Genomic DNA, 25,431 nt, shown 5'->3' on the forward strand with positions numbered 1-25,431 from the left:
AATCTAAATCAAAATTCACAGCATCTACGCCTCGACACGTACATTTTTTAGGAGATTCTAATTTAACCGAAATAAGTGAATTACCCGACGAATCCGACCAAGTCGAATTTATTGACTCAAAAAATCAGATTTTCAAAATTAATATCGATAATTCTAACGGCGAATCCGGAGGTCCACCAACAAACATGGCTAACGCTAATCCTTTCGCCACTTTAAAATACGCGGTCGAAGCCGTTCCTTTTTTCGACGGTAGTAACACCCCACTAAATTATTTTAATGAGGGATGCGAGGAAGCAAAATCTATGCTCCCTAAAGAGGCAGAGTGTCAATTCGCTAAAATTATAAGAACGCGAATAGTGGGGGAAGCGCGTCGTACTATACAGGATCAAGATTTTAATACCGTAACTGCATTAACAACGTATTTGAAAAAAATTTACGGTCCCTCCAAAAACGTCTACCAATTACAAGGAGAATTAGGTTGCGTTTATCAGAAAAATAATGAAGATGTCGTCACTTACGCGAATCGGGTTAAACTTCTCGGAAAACAAATACTAGCGGCATATACTCAGAAACGGACTTAAAGGACCTAAGAGACCATATAATGTTCCCAGCTGAACGACCTGCAGTTCTTAACTCTTTGGCAAGAGAAATAATGGGCAGAACAATCTCTCTAGAAGAAGGGTCGATTTCCAACTTATTAGACGCAAGAACCATAGAAAAAATAGCAATATCCGCTTGGCAAAAATTCTGGAGTAAATTTTTAATTTTTGGAAATTTCAGCGCGGGACTGTTAGGAATATACATGGCCATTAGGGTCGTGAAATTAATATTAGATACCATAGTCCATGGCTACGCCCTACACACCGTATATGGGTGGTCCTTATACCTGATAGGGGCCCTATGGGACTCCCTGACCAACCTATTATTGCACCTAAAAATGAGACGACCAATGAAATCGAAACCAACCGCCCCAGACAGTGAAACGCTTGAACTCCATAACGGTGAAGATAATACAACGACAACAGTCTATTCACTCCTCTCCAGAGAAGATAACACTTATTCCCTCGAACTCAAGGAATCCAAATATTAAATTACTAATACCAACCTAAAAAAAAACAATAAACACCGTACAACTGTTGGAAAAACCAACGTTAATATAATTAAAAATTTTATTCTGCAGAGAAAAATGAATATTCAATATTTAAGAACCGATCTCCTCACACGCAACCGCCTAGAAGCGACTGTAATAAAAGTAAAGTCACCACACCTCTTTTGGATACAACTCCAGTAGTGATACTAGGCGGGTTCTAACTCAGGGGCAATGAGGGGGGTGAGGGGCGAGGGGAACCAGGGCGCGGGGGAATGACGTCACGCGGGGAGGGGGAATGACGTCACGCGGGGAGCGGGCATGACGTCACGCGGGAGGCATCCGCGATGTACCGCGATGTACCGCGAGGGGGCCGCGGGAAGGGGGAAGCATCCGCGATTTAGGTGCCGGGTGCGCGAGGGGTCCGCGGGGAGGGGGAGCGTCCGCGAATTTGGTGCCGGATCCGCGAGGGGTCCGCGGAGAGGGGGAGCGTCCGCGATTTTGGTGCCGGGTCCGCGAGGGGTCCGCGGGGAGGGGGAAGCGTCCGCGATTTTGGTGCCGGGTCCGCGGGGAGGGGGGAGCGTCCGCGATTTTGGAGCCGGGTCCGCGAGGGGTCCGCGGGAAGAGAGGAACCCGCGAAAGACCGCATGAAGCTTTTTGGGTGAGGGGTCCGCGGGGAGAGAGGAACGCGAAGGAGAGCGCGAGGCACACGTGAGAGAGATGATGCAAGCGAGGCGTATATGCAAGAGCGAGAGAGATAGCGGTCGCGAGATGATGCGGCGATGGAGAGCGCGAGAGCTGATGCAGCGAAGGAGAGCGCGAGGTGTTGCAGCGAGGAGTGTATGCAAGAGCGAGAGAGATAGCGCGAGATGACGAGGGTAGCGAGATGACGCGGCGATGGAGAGCGCGAGAGCTGATGCAGCGAAGGAGAGCGCGAGAGGCGTACGCAAGAGAGACTTTTTTTTTAATTAATATTTTTTTTCTTTTAATATTTTTTTTCTTTTAATATTTTTTTAAATTAATAAGATTTTAATAGGAGGAAAGGAGAGAGGACCTATTCTAAAATAAACTATATATTTTTTTAAATTAATAAGATTTTAATAGGAGGAAAGGAGAGAGGACCTATTCTAAAATAAACTATATATTTTTAATATTTAAAATAATGTTTATTATATAACAATGTGTGTGTGTGCAATCATACAATTTTGTGTGTGTGTGTGTGTGTGTGAATTTAAAATATAAAAATGATATATAGATACATCTCCAAAGAGTTTTGCTGATAATGCATGTGCACATCATACTATTCATATACATATAGAACAGGGGCGGGAAAGAAATAATTAAATTCACAGTTTATCAATAAAAATTTATTTATTACAAGAATCATAAAAAACATCATTTACAGCACATGTTAATATTTCACAATCTATGAGTGATTCGCTATCGTACGCATCACTTTCGCGTATCGCTTTTACAGCATCACATACATTAGTAATATTATTGCGTTGTAAAATAGTTGCAAATTGTTTAAATTTTTCATTCACAAGATGAGTATTTTCACACAACCAGAAATACACATAATCTATACATTTTTCAAACTCAAATAAATGTAATAGAGTCGATGGCTTCATATATAAAAAATTATTGGATAATGTTAATTTTACAATTTTTGAATCGGATATTTTAACAATTTCTATTGTTAGATCTCGAATCCATAATGGAGTTTGAGATGATTGTAAAAATCGTTCAATGTCCGCACGTTCCTGCATTAGTGATTTCCATGTTTCAATAGGCAATATTATGTGGTTGCCTCGATTATCACCAAGAGCTAATTCCACATATGATACAGCTCCAACGCTGATTCCTATTTCCAAATATTTATAGGATGTTGCGGTTAGAGCATATCTTCGCCCAAGTATACGAGTCGCACGCTGAATGCTATAAAAATAATTAGAACAATATTTCAAAAATTATTTAAAAATCATTATTTAAAAATCTTTATTTGACAAAAAATAATTGAAACTTACCTGTCACATTTCTTCTTGCACAAAACATCACTCTCATGAATTCTCGAACCGTAATAATTCATGCTGGCGGAGTACATTTTAAAAGAAACTTTTCAATCGAGTGATCAATGTGTTACTAAATTATTTTTAAATTTTATCCATAATATCCATTGTGATGGGGTGGGGATTATTGCTGATCCGATATTATTTTCAACCAATCAAAGCACCGATGCACGGCTGCCGCTATGACATCATCCTCAAATGAAATGTTAGAATTATTGTCAAGGTCAAAATGTGCAAAATGCAACATATTCAAAATTGGAGTTCGACAATCGCTTGTCTCCCAAATCGCGCGTCTCGAAGGGTTGAAGAATTCGGTACGCAGACGTTTTGTACACGCAGGTGCCGGAAGCAGTTCGCGAGACATCGGACTCATATGGCGAGAGATTGATACGGCGTTCGAGAGCCGCATCTTGACTGGTGCGGTGATAAACAGCAACCACATCGAACCTCGTCAATTTCTTGAAGATGCCAAAGACATCGTGATCAGACACGTGCAAAAAGTATTGCAAAAACACACTAGTGTAAAAGTGAACATTATGTTTAATGGCGAGTTCGTGTCGGGCGATAAGCGTGCTAATAAAACTATCAATACGAAAAACTTTGAAATCTTTCGCACCTCCGATTTACATGATTGGTACGATCACCGCGTTATCGAGCCCACGCTAGCATCGCTAGAAGAATTTCAGGAACGCGATAGTGGTTGGGCATTGTCGCGAATAATCAATTTAATTGTAAATATAAACAAGTATAATCCAATGCGTGTGGGATGCCACATTAAATTACCGCGAGAAATAATGATGAAGAGAGCAGTGGTTAATGTGCAATCAAAAGACAATGCATGTTTTGCGTGGGCGGTGGTCGCTGCTCTGTACCCCGCCGAAAGAAATGTGGAACGGGAATCATCATATCCGCATTACACAACAGTGCTGAATCTCCAAGACATTGAGTTTCCAGTGACTGTGAATCAAATTAAAAAGTTTGAAGTTCATAATAACATTTCGATAAATGTGTACAGCATCGAAGAAAAGAACATTGTCTCGATACGTCTCAGTGAGCAGAAGAAAGACAGACACGTCAACTTGCTGTACGTGGAAGACAGCAACAACATTGGACATTTCACATGCATCAAGAATCTCTCCCGGCTCGTGAGCTCGCAATTGAGCAAAAACAATGACAGAAAATATATCTGCGATCGGTATGTAAATTTATTGCAAATTATATAAATAAATGTGCAATTGTTTATAATTGTAATTTTACAGATGTCTGCATTATTTCGGTTCGGAAGACAAACTGCAATCACATACGGTAGACTGCGGAAAGATGAATGACTGCGCTATCCGGTTACCGAGCGATAAGGACAAGTGGCTCAGCTTCAACAACTTTAATCGCAAAGAGCGACTTCCTTTTGTCGTATACGCAGACCTCGAATGTGTGCTGACAAAGACGGATAAGAAGGAAGAAGAAAAGAATTTATATCAACATCACCAAGTATTTAGTATAGCATATTTTGTACAATACTCGTACGATAATTCATTATCCGAGTATTATTCTCGTCGCAGCACCGATTGCATTTCGTGGTTTTCCGAACAACTACAAAATTTGGCGCAACGCGTAAAGACCATTTTAGCAACTAACGTCCCCATGGTAAATTTAACATCAGACGAGTGGGAAAAATTTCATAGCGCGACACATTGTCATATATGTGAGAAACCATTCACGCAAGATGACGATACACGCGTACGCGATCATTGTCATCTGACCGGGCGGTACAGAGGTCCAGCACACTCAAATTGCAACTTAAATTATAAAAAATTTTTGTATTCCAATAGTATTTCATAATTTATCCGGTTACGACTCACATTTCATAATTAAGGAAATAGCTACAGCGTTTGAAGGGAGCATCGAATTACTTCCAATAACTAAAGAAAAATATATATCATTTACAAAAACTGTAAAACTCGAACAAGACAATTCGAAAAATCATATTAAATTACGTTTCATCGACTCGTATAAATTTCTCGCGACAAGTCTCGATAAATTGGCATCTTTTTTGAATAAAGAAAAACTCAAAATTTTACATTCGGAATTTCAAAATTTATCAACCGAAAATTTCAATCTATTAACACGGAAGGGCGTCTTTCCGTACGAACATATAGACTGTGTCAACAAGTTGCAAGATACGTGTTTACCGCCCCGCGAATCATTCTACAGTTCCTTGACCGGCGACACAGTATCCGAGAGCGATTACGCGCACGCCGAAAACGTCTGGGAGCGGTTCTCCATTCAAACGCTGGGCGAATATAGCGACTTATATTTAAAAACTGATGTCTTGTTATTAGCTGACATTTTTGAAAATTTCCGGGATAAATGTATCGAGAGTTATGGGCTCGACCCCGCGTATTACTATACTCTCCCCGGGTATACATGGGACGCCATGTTAAAGCATACACGTGTAAATTTCGAACTGCTCACAGACATTGATATGGTAATGTTTATCGAACGGAGTATACGCGGTGGATTGAGTCAATGTTCAAACAGATATGCACACGCTAATAACAAGTGCATGCAGTCGTACGATCCATTGAAACCATCTTCATATCTAATGTATTTCGATGTAAATAATTTGTATGGATGGGCAATGTGTCAACCATTGCCTTATGCTGATTTTCAATGGGTCGACGATGTATCTAATTTCGACACATCATCTATCGCGCTCGATTCACCCACAGGCTACATCCTCGAGGTAGATTTAGAATATCCGCGACATCTTCACGACACGCACACTGACCTACCGTTTTGCCCGACACATGACAAACCGCCAGGCAAGCGGGAAGATAAGCTTCTCGCAACGCTATACGACAAGAAGCGATATGTGATACACTACCGCAACCTGCAGCAATATACGCGTCACGGCCTTCGCGTTGCAAAAATACATCGCATATTACAATTCGCGCAATCTCCATGGCTCCTAAATTATATCGAACTTAATACGCAATTTAGAACGCAAGCAAAAAATGAGTTTGAAAAAAATTTATATAAATTGATGAATAATGCAGTATTCGGCAAAACGATGGAAAATGTGCGTAATCGGGTTGATGTAAAACTTATCACACATTGGGAAGGAAGATACGGTGCAGAGGCAATGATTGCGAAACCAAATTTCCACAGTAGAAGCATCTTTTCTGAAAATCTAATCGCTGTCGAATTACGCAAACTCGAGGTAAAATTTTATAAACCAATCTATGTTGGCATGTGCATACTCGACATCTCCAAAACATGTTTATATGAATTTCATCATGAGTACATGTCACCGCTGTATCGTGACAGATGCCGGGTAATGTACACCGACACAGACAGCCTAATATACCACATCGAATGCGAAGATGTGTACGAGAATATAAAGCGCAACCTCGACAAATTTGATACGAGCGATTACACTGCGGACAATGTGTATGGTATACCGCTCGTGAATAAAAAGGTACCCGGTCTAATGAAAGATGAAAACAACGGTGTTATTATGACCGAATTTGTAGGCCTTAGAGCAAAAATGTATGCCTTGCGAGTGGATGGCAAGAAAGATACGAAAAAAGTAAAAGGTGTCAAGAGTAACGTTGTCGCGAGAACGATAACGTTTGATGATTATACGCGGTGTTTGAATGAAGAGATTGAAATGACACGTAGTCAGTCATGTATAAGATCGAAATTGCATGAAGTATACACCATTCGCGAGACAAGAATTGCTCTAAGTCCTCACGATGACAAGCGGTATATCATACCTGCAACCACTGATACATTACCATGGGGACATTATAAAATACCTTTGTAAATAATATTTGTTGTAATATATATATATATATATATATAATATATATATAACGTGTATGTGATATGTGACATGTGACATAGGTTAAGTGTGCGGTTAGCTCGTTTTTATTTATTATAAAAGAATCCAGCCAGAGGATCATAATCGATAGAAGAAGATGAGATTTATAAGAATCAAGTAATTATTTTATTTTATATTTCTTATAACAATATTAACAATTATATTCTTATGAAAAAATAATAGGATGGTTACGTAACAAGAAAATAGTTATTATTATATTATTATGAAAAAAATATAGTATATCACATATAAGTAGTATTGCATATCACATGTATGTAGTATATTGCATATCACATGTATCGTTACCATTTTATTTTACTATTTCTTTCATAATAATAACTACTTTCATGCTACGCTACCATCCTACTATTTCTTTTATAAGTACATAATTATTGATGTAAAATAAGGAAGCGAATAAAAGCTAATAATAATAAATAATGTAAAGATAATCATAGCACTATTATGAGTGCTATGAGCTATCAAAAATACATCTTTACGTAATTTATTATTATTAGCTTTTATTATTCGCTTCCTTATTTTATATCAATAATTATATACTTATGAAAGAAATAGTAGGATGGTAGCGTAGCATGAAAGTAGTTATTATTATGAAAGAAATAGTAAAATGGTAACGTAACAAGAAAGTAGTTGCAAATATCATTATATAAATATGTATTCAAGAAAGAAATAGAAGGATCTACATTTTGCAATGTATACTACATACATGTGATATGCAATACTACTTATATGTGATGTTCTATATTTCTTTCACAATAATAACTACTTTCTTGTTACGCTGCCATCCTATGGTACTATTTCTTTCATAAGTATATAATTGTTAATATAAAATAAAGAAACAGTATATTTTGCATATATGTCCGTATTCTAATGATTTAAATATGTTTTACATTACAGATACAGAATGAGGACATTGTAATCTTTTGAAATATAATAGTACTAGAGTTGCTCAAAAAGTAATGCCCTACATTATTTTTTCAGAATATTTATTCAACAATTTATACACAATATACATGGTAATCTCAATCAACTTCTATTGCTTTATGCCAGTACAATACATTATATCTATTTACTTGCCTTTACTGTACCAACTTTTGTCCTTTCCACGTAACCATGTTTTCACATTTGAATCACGCCCTCTTCATCTTCCAAACCGTATTTCGCGAAGTGCATTTAATTAAGTGGTTTAAAAAGTTAAATATTGGAAGCAATCGCTAAACTGTGTTAAACATATAATTTAAAGATCTCTGCGAAACAAGATTGGGAAGATGATGAGGGGATGATTAAAGCTGTGATGACATGATTACGTAGAAAAAACAAGAGTTGATACAGTAAAGGCATACATATACTTGTATCGTGCTGGTATAAGGTTATAGAAGTTGATTGAGATTATATTAAAAAATAATATATATTTAAAAAGAAGAAATATCCATGTATGTTTAAAAACATTTCAAACCTGTTTAATAAATAGTTTCTGAAAAAAATGGCATTTTTTGAGCAACCCTAGTAAATCTAAATCATATACAAAAATGAATGATATCCCTATAAAAACTTACCTTTAAAAAAAAGGTAAAAAAAGGCGCCTAGTATGGGCACGCCAGTAGTGAAAAATTACCCATTGCAAACCCATGTGTAGAATCGTATGAAAAATCAGTTATTGCAAACCCATGTAGAATTGTAATATAAAAAATTACCTATTGCAAACCCATGTAGAATCATATGAAAAATTATCCATTGCAAACCCATGTAAATCGTACTACAAAAGTAATAATATAAAAAAAAATTGCGCGCCAAGTGAAAGTAGAAACTTTTGTACTAGTGGAAAATTTAAGTTGCAAACCTATAGAGTCGTATAATGAACCAGTGAAAAATTTAAGTTGCAAACCCATGTAGAATAGTATAAAAATTAAAAAATTATTAAAATTAATACAAATAAAAAAAAATTAAGAAATTTTAATTTAAAAAACTAGGCACTGCTAAATTAAACAATATGCTAAAATTAATTTTGAAATTTAGCAGTGCCTAGTTTTTTAAATTAAAATTTGTTAATTTTTTTTTATTTGTATTAATTTTAATAATTTTTTAATTTTTATACTATTCTACATGGGTTTGCAACTTAAATTTTTCACTGGTTCATTATACGACTCTATAGGTTTGCAACTTAAATTTTCCACTAGTACAAAAGTTTCTACTTTCACTTGGCGCGCAATTTTTTTTTATATTATTACTTTTGTAGTACGATCTACATGGGTTTGCAATAGGTAATTTTTTATATTACAATTCTACATGGGTTTGCAATGACTGATTTTTCATACGATTCTACACATGGGTTTGCAATGGGTAATTTTTCACTACTGGCGTGCCCATACTAGGCGCCTTTTTTTACCTTTTTTTTAAAGGTAAATTTTTATAGGGATTTCACACACACGGTGACATATACTTGTAAACTGTATAACTGTACAACAGAACTTGAGTGTAAAAGTATAATTGTATAATATGTATACGTATTTTGAGAGTTAAAAAATTAAAAATGTTAATTTATTTATAACTCTGATGTACATACTATAGGGGCCATGAATCCCTTTTTCCACCTGAATTTTCGTACGTATCGATATATATCCGACGCGCATGCTTTCTCCCTAAATATTCGTGCGCGTCGGATATACCTATATCGATATGTACGAAAATTCAGGTGATGTATAGAGCGCGGCGGCGCGTGCGCGAAGCATATGCTTCTATATAATGCAAAATAAATTATGTATGTATTTAATATATTATGCTTCTTACTTGACTTACTCCATCACATCCATAATCGCAATGGAATTTGTCAATAGATTGGTTATGATGCAGAAATTACATGATTAACAGTACTCAATTCGATCATCACCATTACGCTGTGCAATCTTCACCATTGACCAATTGAATCGTCACTATTGGCAGTAGAAAATGGTAATTGACGAATTGAATGGTAACTATATAAATAATGACTCGTTACCATTGATCAATTGTATTGTCACCATTTAACCAATGAGCCAGGTTCTTCCAATCGTTTTCCAATGGTTATTATTCAATGGTGCTCAATTGTAAATTTTCATGAGGGTACCGCTATCAATGTACAAAATTTTAACCTCCTAGGTCAGATTGAAGTTTTTTCCCATATTAATCCTATGGCGCAATAAGGCCCCTGACTGCGCCCCTGGACCGAAATTAAAGATTTGAAGAATTTTCCCATTACCTGGGGGTGGACCCCTATCACGATGCGAAATTTGATGTTTCTAGCATGTCGGGAAGTACCCGATCAATTCAACGACAGACAGAATAGGGATTTTATATATATAGATATAAATTGAGAATTAAATAAGGCTATATAGGAGTCGTACGCGGATTTCGGTGCGTTGATTCCAACGGAATTTAATATTTCGTTGGAATTAAATACTTGTGCACGGGGCACGAATTTTTGCTTGGTACGTTGCCAAGACATTTTTCGGAATAATCTCGACTCGAGATTTTTAATTCCGATTATCCCCTCTGACCCCCCTAAAGAAATATAGGCGAGAAAAATATTGGTCCGAAAGTCGCTGAATCGGGAATCAAACCCGAGTCTTTCGCTTGCCGGGCGACTGCTCTTACCTCTAAGCTATTCAGACCCTTCGAAACAATACTTTTCTCCTTCGACTTTGTATAACTATTTGTGAATGCCTTTTTCAGCCGGCGTAATCTAAACATTAAGAATTTAAAGGCTCCTTTTATATTAAATATAAATTGAGAATTAAATAGGTAGGAGAATTAAATAAAAGATTCGTGCCCCGTGCACAAGTATTTAATTCCAACGAAAAATTAAATTTCGTTGGAATCAACGCACCGAAATCCGCGTACGGCTCCTATATAGCCTATTTAATTCTCAATTTATATATAAAATAACAATTTACATACAAACATATATAGAGATGTCTAATACAGACATATTTTCAAATATCTCAAATAAATGTGCAAATATTCATTTCTCTTTAATGTACACATGTTCAAATAATTAATTAATTGTGCCGACTAGATAATATTCATATTGGATGCAATTCTGCGTCCGTTATGTCGCTTCTTAGATTTATAATATCGTTCAGACAAAATTTAAAATTTGGTCTGTCATTCGCTGCACTCCAGCAACGTTGGATCAGCTGGTATAACAAAAATGGACAGTTGAGAGGTATCTGCAATCTGCCTCCCGTGCGTACATAATCCATTACTTCGACATTAGTTCTGGTAGAGTAAGGTTGCTCACCTAACGATGTAATCTCCCACATTAGTACTCCGAATGACCAAACATCGCTCTGAGAAGTAAATTTTCCGTCCACTAGGGATTCCGGTGCCATCGAGTGAACAGGAAGCGGTTCTTCTCCTTTCTAAAATATAATTTTAGCAAAGTTAAATCTTTTATTTAATTTATATATATATATATATATATATATATATATAGTTCTTATTTCTTTTAAATTCTTCGATGTAAAATTATATATAATATCATAAAAACGCAAAAATATAAATATAGAACTACACGTTCAAAAAGTTTCATCCTTTTTAATTAATTGCATTTACCGAGCGATAATAGCCATTCCTGTGAATATCTCTAGCATGTCCGAAATCGCCGATTTTGACAATACGATTTTCACGATCTCTCGCAGACAATAAACAATTACGGCACGAGAGATCTCTATGCACAAAGCGCAGCTCTGCCAAATAACAACAGCCTCGCGCAACATCTTCGCACATAGCGAGCAAGTCTTGTAGACGCAACGCGGGTAAATCAGAAGGTTGTAATATTCGACACTCTCTCAAATATTGTTTCAGATCTCTTTCCATTAATTCCAACACGAGTAATGGAGAATCCTCGTCTAAGCAGACAGCTAGTAATCTTAAGATATGTTTGTGTCTAAAGTGATTCATAAGCCTAGCCTCTTGCAAGAATTTCTCTTTTTTTTCCAGGGAATCATACTTTCCTAACATTTTTATGGCAACAAATGTCTCTGATCCCGGGTCTTCCAAATCCTTGACCTTTCCTTGAAACACCTACGAAATATTGAAAATTAATGTAACGTTTATTAAAATAATGTTTAATAAAAAAAAAAAAAATTTTAATTTGTATAACATTATACATATATATTTTGTTTTATTTTAAATAATTCAACAAAATAGAATAAAGTGCATATGTATGTCTCATAAAAATTATTGTTTTACTAGCTCTTTTAAAGAATTGATTTATATAAATTTTACTGTAATTTTCACTGTAAGTTTTATTGTAAGAAATGTGTATTTCTCATTTCTATATCTAAATATTAATGGCTTAAAATATGACGTTACGAAAATTTTACCATTCCGAATGCGCCGCTGCCAAGAAGTTGCGTTAGTGTGATTTGTTCATGTTTGATTTTAGTCAGCATAGATTTATTTAAATTATATTGCAACTCAGGACTGTATAGCGTATTGAACTGAACGTTTCCGATAGGTAACTCATGTAGAATCGCTAATTCCATGTTGGGCATTATCGAAGGCAAAATTTGCTCGTTACCTTTTTTGCGTTGTCGGTGTACTGTTATAAAGTTATAATATATTTATGTATAATATTATTTGCATTGCAAATTTTAAGTTGCTCTCTTAACAAGTAAATTAACAGTTTTTTAGAAAAACTCTTTACTTACTACATATCAATCATAATCTGTAAATAAAGAAAATGTTACAAATATACGAGTACTTACAACAATAAGTAATGTAGGAGATGCAGATTACAATAGAGATAGCAGCAAGGCTTAACATCAATGTTAGATTATATTGCGTAGCTCGAATTATCGAATCATCACCTTTGTTACATAAAAATATAGTTTTAATTTTCTTGTCGTATTTGAATATTTCTACTTATAATTTTATCATTAAAAATATTTAATTCTTAAAATTCAGTAATATATTTATATGTCAAGTAAACAGATCATATTAAAATATCTACATATTATCGTACTTGCTTACCAAGTGTTTGAAAAATAAATCTTTCATCAGATGGCCATGTAAAGTTCTCGTACTCAGGATATGTTAGGATCAAACGAAACTTGTATAAAGTTGCCGGTAGCAAGTTTTCTATATAATACATTACTGTCTCATTACTCGTCTCAAAATTATCTGCGAATTGCCACTTTTGCATCGCATCATTTTTGTATTCCAGTATATAATGTATCGTCAGATTAACGCTAGGAATCCACGAAATATTCATATTGTTTATGCTAACTGCGCTCAAAGTTATACTGTTCGGTTCCGAGTACGTGTACACGGTTTTGCTCAAACTGTCATTATAGAGATTGGTGTAGTTGGCTGGATACACACGTACATATACTAAGTATTTCTGTTCTGGCAGCAACGATTGGATTATTGTAAAAAATTTGTTGTCTACTTTATTATTAATAAATGGTTTTTCTATCGGTTGCGTGCTGTTCACCGAGTTAATTGTTTCCCAATATACTCTATAAGTCACTGTCGTACAATTCAGTTTCGTGGGTAGCATCCAATAAACTGCCGCTGTAGTGGGCGTCAAAACCTGAACCGTTACATTTTCCGGTGCATTAAGTTTGCCCACGTTAGTTTTCAGTACTTCTTCCGAGCTGAATTATAGGTCCATCGACAATTGATCAGAGTAAAAATTGCTCACAGCTAGCTTCAGCTTGTATTTTGTAAACGGTGTTAAATTCTGAATTTTATAATGTCGCTCGTATGTCTGCATATAGAATTCATCGAACTTGTTATCGAGGTTATTATTCAAACAGCTTACATAGATAATATATTTAGTAGTTGGTACGTTATTTTTGCATTTGTGCTTGCGAGTCGATTCTGTCGTATTAAATTTCAAAACAATACTGTTCGCTGTTATTTTTATTATTGTAATATTATAAATTTTTTCATCAGGTATAAGGCATTCCTTCCGAGGATATGGTTGTAAGGAGGATGATTTACCAAACGATATCATGGGAGTAAAGTAATCCGTGCTTTTTATTATTTGCACGTGTTTAGATGCGTTTTTTTCACTGTCGACAAGTGCATACGTCTTTTTTAAAGTATAAAGATGAGTACTTGATGTAATTACATTACGTCTATTTACATAAATATTTGTTTTATCAATTATAATATATGACGCAAACTTCGTGCCAATTTCAGCGATTGAAATTGAATTACATTTATTTATTTTAATGTTCGCCACAAATAATTCATGTTTATCTAGCCAGTATATTAGCGGCTCCTCTGTATTTGTGATGTCAAGCTTTATATAATTATGAAATTTTAAAAGTGATACATTGTATGGACAGAAGGTCATATTGGTTTTTAAAAAAGATTGCACATTTTTTCCATCAAGATCCGATTTCATTATTACCAACTGCATATCTGATAACATTTCTATCCAGTATAAAAATCTGGAAAATATATATAATATTATATATGTGTATTATAAAATATATTTTTAAACGTGAATTTAAAAAAATAATAAACTTAAGTTCTTACAATTTTATGATAATTAATGATTTTATGATTTTTTATATCTTTATTACAAAATCATAGTATATTACTGCAAAATTAGAAAATAAAATAAATTCTTAACTGAAAGACACAAAAGTGTTTATTTTTTCAAGTGAATAACGTACCCCACAGACGGCTGTATAGTTAAATAAGAAATGTTTCTGCTCAAGATCTTATCATATTTGATTATGCCATTTTGCCACTTTGTTAAGTCCAGCTTTATAATGTAATTCATTAACCCGTCATATTCCATCCAATATAGATTTCTTCCTATCCAGTCGATGCAGAGATTGTGTGAATTTCCTTTTAAACTAGTTATTTTTGTAATATTATTTTTATTCATATCCCCTATCATTAACTCTTGTATATACACTTGCTCATTACTAATCGACTGAATCCAATAAATTTTATGTTCTGCTACAGAATAAGCGACATCTATTATATTAACATTGCTATTAAGGGTAAAGAGATTGACGTAGGTTCTTGAATCCAGATCCCATATTGCAATGGTATTATTCACTGTAATCAATAATTGAGGTATCGGATTTTCGTGCGTCGTTGATACGGTCATTAAATCTGTATAAGGACCAGCTTTAGTATGCGCTCGTACTCGAAAATAATACATTGTATTAGGTTTTAGATTATACTGTGTGCACTCCATTGTAGGTAAAATAGTTTTGTCGGCACAGATTTGAATCTTTTTTAGGTTTTCGATGAAACAACATTGCACTGTATATGTACTTGTGTCACTTCATTTGCAAATTCAGGTTGGTTCCATCTGTAAGACAAATTTTAGCCTTTTCATATTTAATAATTTTTTAACAGAATTAATATTTTTATTGTATATATGTCTATGTTAAATTTTAAGGAAAAATAGGATATAGACTAAAAACTTAGATTCTTCATCTGAATGTCACAGAAATGTTGATTTTTTCATTTAGAAATCCATTGAACTCTACAAATGCTCTTGGCTCGCTCGGAATTTTTTCTAGAGATTTTAAGGTGGTACATATTAATATGTTTAAGTTGATTATCTCGGTAAATTAAAAATTAATAATAATTTAACGTGCAATAAATATAAAGAAATAGAGAAAAAATAAACATATGTAAAAAAATTAACATAGCAAGTTTTTAAAATAATGAAATAACATAAAACTCTTGTGTATGTGTGTGTGTATGTGTTTCAAGCCTTATGTTAAAAAAGTAATTGCTAAGTTATAATCAAAAAAGCTTGCAATAAAGTGCTAAACTCTTTTCTAAAATTTCCTATTGATTCACAAATCAGAAGTATATTATTTGCAACTGATTTAAAACAAACAAGAAAAACAATGAAAACGATGGTTTTATCCAAATTTTGCTTTATTTTACATACAGTGTATACATTTTTTCTCTCTTTTCGACAGAATAAAGGGTACCCCCAGTTAAGATAGTCAAAATGACCTCATCTTAAAAAGAGAAAATTAACTGCCTGTTCATATGTATATACTTATAACAAAATTTTCTATAATGTTCCCACCTCACATTTCCTCATCCCCCCTTTAATAACGAAAAAAATCGCTAATTTTGCTTAATATTTTTTTTCTCAAATCCTATCTAAGAAAAAATTATTTAAAAAATTGAGTGTGTAAATATAATAAAACTGCATTTTTACAATTTTTTTCAATGTTTAGGAGACCTATCTTCTTATTTAAAAAAAATCCTAAATGTGAAAAATTGTAATATTTTCGTGCTTGAAAGGGCTTCAGTTCCAATTTTTTCTGTGAATAATATATTTTGATATTTTCAATTTTCACGAATTTTTTCAGATTTTTTGGAATGGTGCGCGACCCCTAAATTGGCAAAATACCGTATTTTTTAGTGATTTTTGATCATTTTTGCTGTTAAAAAACTTCGCAGACCTTTTAATTATCTTCAAATCTTCAAAGTTATTTATTCGTATCTAACAAATATGATAATCAATACATTTTTTGCACCTTATAATTTTTTTAACAAATAACTACATTTTTTACTTGGAACTTATAAGTATTTATCACTTATAATTATATATCATATGTATATCATTTATAATATAATTATATATGTGTATATATACATATCTGTATACATATACATACGCAATATACATTGTATACATAATGTATACCTATTGTATACGTATTGTATAACATTGTATACACACACACACACACACACACACACAACGAATATTGTTTTATTTTCTATTATATTAAGTAAATATGTAACTAATCTTCATCGCTGTCCTCATTAATTATTAAACTTATTTCCTCATTAAATAGTTTTGTTAATACATCTGCTGGGCGTATAATTTTTGACAAATATCTAGCACAAGATAAATAATAAATAATAGCAGCTACATGTGAACAACATCCTACTGTTCTGTTCCCATTCGCACAATTACAACAATATCGCTTAATACCATTGATTCCGACACTATCAGGCTTATAATGCACATAACATCTGTAACTTTTACTATTTTTGTGTCTTGATCTCACTTCGAACCTAATTATATCTGGCCTTTCTTTTAAATAACTTAAAGGAAGAGAATTGTCTTCTTCTAACATTTCTGCCAAATAAGAAACAGATTGTGACAATTTATAGGTACCTGTAAAAAATACTTCCAAGTCTTCCAATGTCATTTCTGGAAAGTCTAATAATTCATTTGATGATAATTGCTGAAATGGTACAGTTTTTCTATTCCAATTTTTTTCTTCAGCTTCAATAGCTAGAGTGTTTACATTATTTTTTAAAATAAAACAATATTCGTTGTATGTGTGAGTGTGTGTGTGTGTGTGTGTGTGTGTGTGTGTGTGTGTGTGTGTGTGTGTGTACAATGTTATACAATACGTATACAATAGGTATACATTATGTATACAATGTATATTGCGTATGTATGTAGGAATCGAGAATTTTTCGTTTGATTTCGTTTTCGTTTCGAATTGCTTTGTATGTTAGATTATTTCTCGGGCGTGTTGACGAACCGGTCGCGGCCGGAGTTTATTGTATCTCTATTGTCTGTAGGTCTATTGTCTTGAGCTCGTATTTGTTTTTGAGGCAGTTCTTGCCCTTGTTTTTACCGTGCGACAGTTAAGCGTGCGATTTCGAACACTCGACGTGTCGCTTCCTGATTGGCCCGCGCGGGGCATAGCGAGGCTATAGATCGTCTCTCGCGAGTTTTCAGAACAGAGCGCCGAATTCCGCGAAGGCAAAAGTACGTGTTATCTGAGTAGAAATAAAATTATCTGAATCTGTATATAAATTCAACTTTTTAAAGACATTCTTCTCCCGTCTGAAATCAAATCCGTAAACCTACAAATTTTTGGGGGCTCGAGCCGCGATTGAACTGTGAGAGACAATAGCGAGCTGCAGTGGTACCGAGTGCGATAGCGTTGCCTGAGAGTGCTGAGTGCAATAGAGTGGAAGGCAAGGTTGACACTGAGTGAGTCGACGAGAGGTAATGAGTCCTACAAAGAATGCCTCCGGTTTAACGGTCCCGGCGCTTAAGGAGAAGCTAAGGACTTTAGGGCTAAGTACGACCGGAGCGAAAAATGAATTGATTAGCCGATTATTGGAAGCGGATCCTGCGGGCGATTGGCTCGGCGGGCCGGAAAACGATGTGCAGAATAATCTGTTGCACGATGAGGAACAAGATGCATCCGTGGCAGCCGGCGTGAGTGAGACGGAGATAGCGCGGCGGGAGATGGACATGCTCAGGAGAGAGAGAGAACTCCTAGAGCGAGAGCTCGCGTTGGCGCGACGGGAGACCGAGCTTCTTCGGGCAAGAGAGAGAGAGCGAGAGACCGAGCGTGGCCAGGAGAGTGAGAGATGGACGGAGACGATGCGAGCGACGGCGCGAGTCGGCATAACAGCAATTGCCGAATTGTTGTCGCATTTCGACGGGGCCAACGACTCCTGGAGCGTCTGGGAGAGGCAGGTGCGTCTCCTCGCGACTACCTATAGGTTGCGAGATGAGATGGTTAAGATACTAATAGGTTCGCGCCTCAAAGGAAAGGCGGCCAAGTGGTTTCGTTCGAAACCTGAACACATCGAGATGTCAGCAGACGATCTTTTAGCTGAAATGAAGGGCGTGTTCGACCACCGCCCGAATAAAGTGGCGCGCAGAAAAGAATTTGAGGGGCGAATCTGGAGGAAAGGCGAGGCCTTCGGCGCGTACCTACATGATAAGGTAATTCTGGCGAATAGGGTGCCGGTCGAGGAAAGCGATCTCGTTGATTACGTCGTTGACGGAATCACGGATCTGAATCTGCAAAACCAAGCGCGGATCCAGGGATTTGAGACGACGGCATCCTTGTTGCGGGCATTCGAGAAGGTGACCCTCCGGCCGAAGGGGCAGAAAGATGGCACGGCCGCCCCGATGGGACAACCGGACGGCGACGCGAGATCTCAGGGAGGAGCGAGGCAGCGGAGAGGCGACGGCGAGGCGCAGAAACCACGACGGTGCTACAATTGCGGCGGACAAAATCCCATCAGTGCGAACTGTCCGACAAAAGAAAGTGGAGTGAAGTGTTTCCGGTGCGGCGAGCGCGGGCACGTAGCGGCGAGGTGCACCGGAAAAGCGAGCGCTAAAGATAGTTGTGCGGTGAGCGAACTCTGCGATAAAAAATATTATAAAGACGTGCGTGTCGGTGGTTGTGATGTCCGGGCGATGGTAAATACCGGAAGCGATATGTGCTTGATGCGTGCGGATTGCCATAGTCGATTGAACGTTCCGCTACAAGAGAACAAAATCTATTTCCGCGGTATAGGCTCGGACGGTAATGAGACATTAGGCGAGTTCGAGGCCGACGTTCATATAGACGATAGCGTGTATTTGATGAAAATACGGGTAGTTTCCGATGGGCTCATGCGATCTAATTATTGGAGCCGATTTTCTAAGAACTGTAGAAATTTTAATAAATAATGAGGCGTTAGTTTTGAGGCCAAGTTCGGATTCGGAATTGTCAAAATCACCGGAAGTGTTTCAGATCGACTATAAGTATGAAGCGAATAAATTTGACACCTTACACCTTGACGATAAAAATAAAGACGCGTTGGAGAACATGATACGAAATTATACGCCAAATAAAACACGCGGTGTGGATGTAAAAATGCGATTAGTTCTTAGGGACGATGAGCCTGTGTATCAGCGAGCGCGGAGATGTTCCGAGCGGGAGAAGCAAATAATAAAAACACAGATAGGCGATTGGATGAGCGAGGATGTGGTGCGGCCGTCGTTATCGGAGTATGCGAGCCCCGTGGTGCTTGTGAAGAAAAAGAACGACACGTATAGATTGTGCGTAGATTACCGACGATTTAAATCTGAAAATAATAAAGGACCGTTATCCCCTGCCGCTGATCGACGATCAGCTGGATCGATTGCAGAGCGCGAGAATATTTACGACCTTAGATCTGGAAAACGGGTTTTTTCACGTTGAGGTGGACGGGGACAGTAGAAAATATACGGCATTCATTACGCCTGACGGGCAGTACGAGTTTCTTAAAATGCCGTTTGGCTTATGTAATTCACCAGCCGTTTTCCAGAGATTCGTTAACGCGACGTTCCGAGACTTTATTAGCGACGGGACAGTACTGACGTACATGGACGACTTGATCGTGCCGTCGGGAGATTGCGAAGAGGGCTTGGAAAAACTTAAACGGATATTCGACAGGGCGAGTGAATCGGGATTAGCAATAAATTGGAAGAAATGTCAATTTTTAAAAAGTAAGATCGAATTCTTAGGGCACGAAATAGAATCGGGTAGCATACGGCCGTCGGCGACAAAAACGGACGCGGTCACGAGATTTCCTGAGCCGAAGAATGTGAAGCAGGTTCAGGGTTTTTTAGGGCTATCCGGTTATTTCCGTAAATTTATTTGTAGTTATTCGTCGATTGCGCGACCCTTGACGAACCTATTAAGAAAAAATGCTGTTTTCCGATTCGAGAAGGAAGAGAGGAACGCGTTTAACGGACTAAAGGCCGCTCTGGTAAACAATCCCGTCCTTAAAATATATCAAATAAATGCGACCACCGAGCTCCACACCGATGCGTCAAAATACGGTTACGGCGCTATTTTGTTGCAATATGATAATAATAATTTATTACGTCCCGTTTATTATGCTAGCGGTCGTACGACTAGTGCTGAAGAAAAGTATAGCAGCTATGAGCTCGAGGTGCTCGCAGTCAGTAAAGCCTTGAAAAAGTTTCGCGTGTATTTAATAGGCATTCCTTTTAGGATATTGACAGACTGTAAAGCGTTCAGCCTTACGATGAGTAAGAAAGATTTATGCATACGCGTGGCGAGGTGGGCTCTGCAGTTGGAAGAATTTAATTATACGATCGAGCACCGCCCTAGGAAAGCGATGGCGCACGTGGACGCGCTAACCCGAAATCCGTTGCCTGCGTGTATGTGGAATGAGTGCGAAGATAATATAGTAACGCGAATTCGGAAAGCTCAGCGCGAAGACGTTAGTTTGCGAGAAATTATTGAGCTGGTTGAGGCGAGAAAGACTGATAATTTTGTAATGCGAGCAGGAATTTTATATAAATTAACTAGCGACGAGGAGCGGATGGTGATTCCCCGACCGATGCACACGCAAGTTATCCGATAGTGCACGATAAAGGTCATATATCGGCGGGTAAAACTGAGCGTATAGTCGCGAAAGATTACTGGATACCAGACTTGAAAGCGAAAGTCGAAAAAGTCGTTCGGAACTGCGTGTCGTGTATTCTAGCCGAAAGAAAGTATGGTAAGAGGGAGGGAATGTTGCATCCCATCGAGAAGGGAGAGGCTCCCTTGGACACGTTCCATCTCGATCACCTGGGACCGCTCCCTTCGACGCGGAAACAGTATCGATACATACTGGCGGTAATAGACGCGTTTTCGAAGTTTGTCTGGCTTTACGCTGTTAAGACGGTGAACGCAGCGGAGGTGTTGGCGTACTTAACAAGACAGTCGCATGTTTTTGGAAATCCGAGGAGGCTTATTTCGGACCGCGGGTCCGCGTTCACCTCCAACGATTTTCAGGAATATTGCAAGGCGGAGGGAATGCAACATGTCCTCACCACGACGGGAATGCCCAGGGCCAACGGGCAAGTCGAGCGGGTCAACCGGACGTTAATTCCGCTAGTGACAAAGTTGTCCGCCCTCCGACCAGAAGAGTGGCATAAACATTTGAATATAGCGCAAAAATATTTAAATGCCACGCAACATAGGAGCATTGGGACGACGCCCTTCAGGTTACTGTTCGGGACGGATATCAAAATGAGGGGCGACGTCTCCATCCGAGAATTGGTGGAGAAGGAGCTAATTTCCATATTTGAAGAGAATCGCGATGAAATAAGGAGACAAGCCAAGGAAGTTATCCGGCAGACACAGCGGGAGAATCGCCGAGGATTTAACAAACGAAGGAAGCCGGCTACGTCTTACACAATAGGCGACCTGGTTGCGATCAAAAGAACGCAGGCTAATCCTGGGTTGAAGTTCGCGCACAAGTATTTCGGCCCGTATCGAGTTAAAAGGATATTGCGGAATGACCGCTATATCGTCGAGAAGGTGGGCGCACATGAAGAGCCTTATGAGACATCCACCGCGGCCGAATACATGAAGCGTTGGATAAATGAAGAAGATGAAATAACAACCGACGACGAAGCTGAGAATATCTGAGGACAGATATCAGCGCAGGATGGCCGAATATAGGAATCGAGAATTTTTCGTTTGATTTCGTTTTCGTTTCGAATTGCTTTGTATGTTAGATTATTTCTCGGGCGTGTTTACGAACCGGTCGCGGCCGGAGTTTATTGTATCTCTATTGTCTGTAGGTCTATTGTCTTGAGCTCGTATTTGTTTTTGAGGCAGTTCTTGCCCTTGTTTTTACCGTGCGACAGTTAAGCGTGCGATTTCGAACACTCGACGTGTCGCTTCCTGATTGGCCCGCGCGGGGCATAGCGAGGCTATAGATCGTCTCTCGCGAGTTTTCAGAACAGAGCGCCGAATTCCGCGAAGGCAAAAGTACGTGTTATCTGAGTAGAAATAAAATTATCTGAATCTGTATATAAATTCAACTTTTTAAAGACATTCTTCTCCCGTCTGAAATCAAATCCGTAAACCTACATGTATATGTATACAGATATGTATATATACACATATATAATTGTATTATAAATGATATACATATGATATACCTATAATTATAAGTGATAAATACTTATCAGTTCCAAGTAAAAAATGTAGTTATTTGTTAAAAAAATTATAAGGTGCAAAAAATGTATTGATTATCATATTTGTTGGATACGAATAAATAATTTTGAAGATTTGAAGATAATTAAAAGGTCTGCGAAGTTTTTTAACAGCAAAAATGATCAAAAATCACTAAAAATACGGTATTTTGCCAATTTAGGGGCGCACCATTCCAAAAAATCTGAAAAAATTCGTGAAAATTGAAAATATCAAAATATATTATTCACAGAAAAAATTGGAACTGAAGCCCTTTCAAGCACGAAAATATTACAATTTTTCACATTTAGGATTTTTTTTAAATAAGAAGATAGGTCTCCTAAACATTGAAAAAAATTGTAAAAATGCAATTTTATTATATTTACACACTCAATTTTTTAAATAATTTTTTCTTAGATAGGATTTGAGAAAAAAAATATTAAGCAAAATTAGCGATTTTTTTCGTTATTAAAGGGGGGATGAGGAAATGTGAGGTGGGAACATTATAGAAAATTTTGTTATAAGTATATACATATGAACAGGCAGTTAATTTTCTCTTTTTAAGATGAGGTCATTTTGACTATCTTAACTGGGGGTACCCTTTTATATTATCCTTGTTATTAGAAAATGGTTTAATATTTTTTTAAATTTAATTTTCACTCTTTCTTGAATTTACATTATACAAACAACTTGTAAATATTTTGTTAATTTTTTATTAACATTCTATATATTCATTGCATCTTACCAATAGATTCTGGGTTCATGGACATATTTGCAAATGTAACTTCATCGACTTCATCGACTTCATTTCTTATAGTCACGCTATCAGAATAATTCTGATCCGGCTGGAGATTTCGTAAAATGAGATGATTGTTGTTTTCGGGCACTGGAATATCCTGAATAAAATATAACATATAAAAAAAATAAGTAAGGCAGCTAGCCAGAAATTCCACGGTATCTTTAATGATAAATAAAATAGTATATATAGAAATATATATAAATAAGATTACCATAAAAAATAACATATATGTCGAAATAACTAAAATGAGCATAAAATTTTTTGTTTTGTAATAATATTAGCTTGATATTTTTATTTATAATTCCATTCCTCATTTATAATGTGTTAAATATTATGTAATTTCATTTGTAAAATATTTATTCCAATTATTCAACATATTTTCTTGCGAAATATCAAACATGATTCTTATATTAAAAAGAAAGTCACGCAGAATAGGCAGAATAAGGATTATTTAATAAGAATTCATAATCGTTTCTTTTTTAATAAATGACATATGAAAATGTTACTCTCTTCGATTCCTGAAACGATTTTGCTGATAGTTATAGCTAATGATTTAGTTTTTTTGCAATTGTTAGTTAACTTTTTAAAATAAAAGGGAGTTTACTTTTTAATAATCCGTCCATTATGATTAAAATTTCAATAATATCGTTTGTATTTCAAGAATAAAAATGTTTAAAATATTCTCTTTTATGTGTATGTGTGTGATTATAGAAATTATATAAATTTTTGTACTTAAAATCTTGTCAAAATTCTTTTTGATTATGGTTATATCTTTTAACGCAAACAAATTCTGAAAAACACGATACCATAAACTTTTGACTGACATTACCCCGATATATAAAATATGAGCATATTCCACTTATTATTATTTATATGGATATCTATATTCATATGGCTATATAAATGGATATACTATGAATATTATATATATATATATATATATATATATATATATATATACATTTATAAATTTTTATTAGTTAGATTGGAATAGATTGCTGTTACGTATATTGTTCATTTAACTATTGGCCTTATAAAGTTAATTGATACAATTTGAATTTTATTATACCAATATAGTCGACATTCCTTTATATGTATATAGCACAAATGCAACTATCCTTGACACATCAAAATGACGCTGATTCTTTGAATTAATTTATTTAAATAAAAATTAATTTACGAGTCTTATTATACCATTGAATAATTATAAATATTTAATAAAGTAAATAAGATCTTTTTACAAATTGATGAGAAATCACATAAAACTTAATTTAAGTGTCATATTTATATGTATGTATGTATGTGTGTACGAAAATAGTGAAAAATTAACAGAAAATCTCATTAATATTAATAATTATTATTCTTAAAATAATAACAATAGAAAAATAAACATAATACAGTCAAATTTTAATATTTTTTAATTAAGTTTAACTTTGTACTTTATTATACATCCATTTATAAAGAAAATAAAATTTTCAAACTTTATACATCCTTTCTTATTGCATCACACTTTTTAGTTTTTTGTATAGTTTTATTTTATTATACAGAGAGTATGTAATATTATTATATTACACGTTTTAGTTACTCAAATAAACTGCACTATTACGTGTAATAACATTCAATTGTTTTTCAATAAAGCGAAGAAAATCTTTTACCTGCGTGAAATTTAAATCCGGGCACATGGAAAGACACTTTTCCCGAAAGTTGTCCGGAACGGTATGATTCTTTGTCAAAATCGCGATAGCTGCTTTCACCAGCATTAAACTTTTCAATAAAACGCATAATCTCATCTTAAACAT

General features: G+C 35.9%; 1 pseudogene across 1 annotated transcript; it reads right to left on the minus strand.

Moving 5' to 3' along the window:
* Nucleotides 1-11,115: 11,115 nt before the first annotated feature.
* LOC145947531 (proto-oncogene tyrosine-protein kinase ROS-like) lies at nucleotides 11,116-25,431 on the minus strand (annotated as a pseudogene). The gene is made up of 9 exons (XR_014427194.1): nucleotides 25,288-25,431; nucleotides 23,579-23,729; nucleotides 15,512-15,590; nucleotides 14,728-15,383; nucleotides 13,070-14,499; nucleotides 12,805-12,906; nucleotides 12,421-12,638; nucleotides 11,648-12,118; nucleotides 11,116-11,454 (listed from the first exon to the last, which is right to left on the minus strand). The product of XR_014427194.1 is annotated as a proto-oncogene tyrosine-protein kinase ROS-like (transcript).

Source organism: Prenolepis imparis, unplaced genomic scaffold, assembly GCF_030444845.1.
Source record: "Prenolepis imparis isolate NDT839.2.m4 unplaced genomic scaffold, iyPreImpa1.0 SCAF_96, whole genome shotgun sequence".
Taxonomy (NCBI): Eukaryota; Metazoa; Arthropoda; class Insecta; order Hymenoptera; family Formicidae; genus Prenolepis; species Prenolepis imparis.